Consider the following 2,642-nt stretch of genomic DNA (forward strand, 5'->3'; position numbering starts at 1 on the left):
TGATTTTGCTTAAATGTGTTTAACTTTTTGATAACAGTATTTCAACACCAAGCTTACTCCAGCTGGATTTCTACACTCAAATGTGTTTAATATTGACACCGGGTAATATTATACCCTGTCAATAAATTTCATTTTTATTACCCATCCTTTGATAAGCATTTTGGCATTTAATTTAATTTATATTGCTGATAACTTTATATCAGTATATAAAGTAAGTAAATTGTACTTTTTTTTAAATCAGTCAAAATGTTAGTTGAGTAATAAAATTGAAATTTATATATATTTATTTATCTTGTATAATCAACAATCAACCATATTTTATAAAATATTACAATGCTCCCACTTTTATTTTCTTGGGTTTTTTTCCGTGGTCATTTTTACCGCCTCCCGGGAGGGGGGAGGCAAAATAATTTTTCTTCTATACAAACTAAACATAATTTACAGTGGATTACCTAAATAGGCATAAAATTCTTATTATGTTTAATAATATGACATCATTACGTTTTACGATTTAATATCATTATCAAACGGAAAATGTTTTAAATAAATTATTAATTAATGTATTATATAGAAAAATTACTTAACCTAACCTAACCTGGGGAGGAAATTTCCCATTCGCCCCCTCAAATACGCTCTTGCTACTTACAAAATAACTAAAAAAATCATTCTATTATTCATTATCTCATAATATTATAATTCACATAATTTTATTTTTTCTTTGTTGTATTAAATGTTTTTGGTTACATTATAAAGTAATCGGTAAGGCCCTTTCAAGATCAAGTGCCCCGGTTCGATGCACCGCCTGCACCGGCTGCACCAGTGATTTCTACGACACTGCCCTTTACATATAGTACATCGATTGATTGGCTTAGTCATGATGACAGATCGAAGGCAGTGACCCTGATCTTTTTGTCGGTATTGTGAAAAAATAACACCAGCAATTTAGTCCCCAAAAAAATAACTCCGTGAAAAAATAACCCCCCATACCTATGAGATTTTGCAGAATTAAAAAAAAAAACGGGAGCGAGTGGAGACAATGATAAATATTTAATTATTAATTATTATAATTGTGATTTTATGAATTAATTGTTAAAAATTTAAAATTAAATACTCCTCTTGGTCTCGAGAAGTTATTTAAATATTTTGAAGAAATCTACATTAGAGAAACTATGCATCGAATACATAAACAAAACACTTAAAGTTCACCATTTGACGTTTTCCTGCGATGTTTCTTCCAATAATATGAAATGTTCACCGGATAACACTTGATAACCATGAAAAAATATACTTTAATTTAAGAGAACGATTATGAAATATTAATATTATATATAATTTTTTTTCACTTATTATTATTGACATTGTAATACAATACAAATGTATAATTACTATTTTTGAATCATACATAGACTAACATTGAAATCTCATGAATATGCGTGTAAGGTACACATCATTTTTAATCCAATGTTATTTATTAGGGGAATTATTTTTGTTTTATGGCACAACGCTGTTTTTATTTCTTTGAATAGATTAGTATATCATTTTTAATTTATCCTACTCCTACTATTTCACTGTAATACCTATTATAACTGTATAGGAATATCCGAAATAGGAATATTTAATATTAAATAGTCAACACCTTCTTATAACCTATTTAGTGGTAAAAAAGCCAATCCATTAACATACCACAAAATGTATTAAAATCATAATCTACTTGATATTTTTTTTTCAATCCGAATTCCGCTAATTTTCTATGACTAAACCTACTTTGACATAGATGATAGAAATATCCATTTATTATTAAATATTCCTTTTAAACATTTTTTACGGCATTTATTACTGCCATTTCAGATTTAAAAATTTATTTTTTTTATGTATAGTGGATCTAGAAAAAGTATGTTCTTTTCGCAAATTGATAGAATAACATTAAACATTATTTTCAAAAGAGTTTTTTTTTTCGAGTAAGCAGAAAAGAACAGTAAAGAATTCACTATTATATTTTTCAATTCTTATAATGTTAAGTTTGGTTAAAAATGTGTTGGTGTACAAGTAAATTATAAAAATTATAAAATCATACATTATTGCGATACGTAAATTAAATTTTATTGAACTTAAGCGTTAATAGAAATGAATATAAAAATATGTATGCAAACGTAAAAATATAAAAAAACGATATACTGGGTAAAAAATGTTATTGGTACAATTTTTTTTTAATCCGTACATGTTATTTTATTCAATAAAAACTCGTCAATGATGTTTCCAATGTTTTTTTAGTACATATAATAATAAACATAATAAATTTCGTTATAGAAATTACGTTCAATGTTTTATTACTTTCTGTATTATGTTTTATAAATTTAAAATTTAAAAATACGGTTCATCGATATATCGACCTCAGATCGATATAATACCGGTATTACCGTCTGCAGTTTGAGAGTTACCGGTTTGAAAAACATTTTTCAACGGAAGCCGTTTGAGATGCACCGTACAGACCGACAAGACACAATCGTGTGGATTTGGTTTTTAATTGTTTTCATTGTTATATTATTTATTCTATACTTTATTCAGACCGGTCTACCACTATTGTAAAGGTTACGTTTTATCATTTTTATTTTTATATTTTTTTCATTATACCTTAGGTACCA

Source organism: Rhopalosiphum maidis, chromosome 2, assembly GCF_003676215.2.
Source record: "Rhopalosiphum maidis isolate BTI-1 chromosome 2, ASM367621v3, whole genome shotgun sequence".
Taxonomy (NCBI): domain Eukaryota; kingdom Metazoa; phylum Arthropoda; class Insecta; order Hemiptera; family Aphididae; genus Rhopalosiphum; species Rhopalosiphum maidis.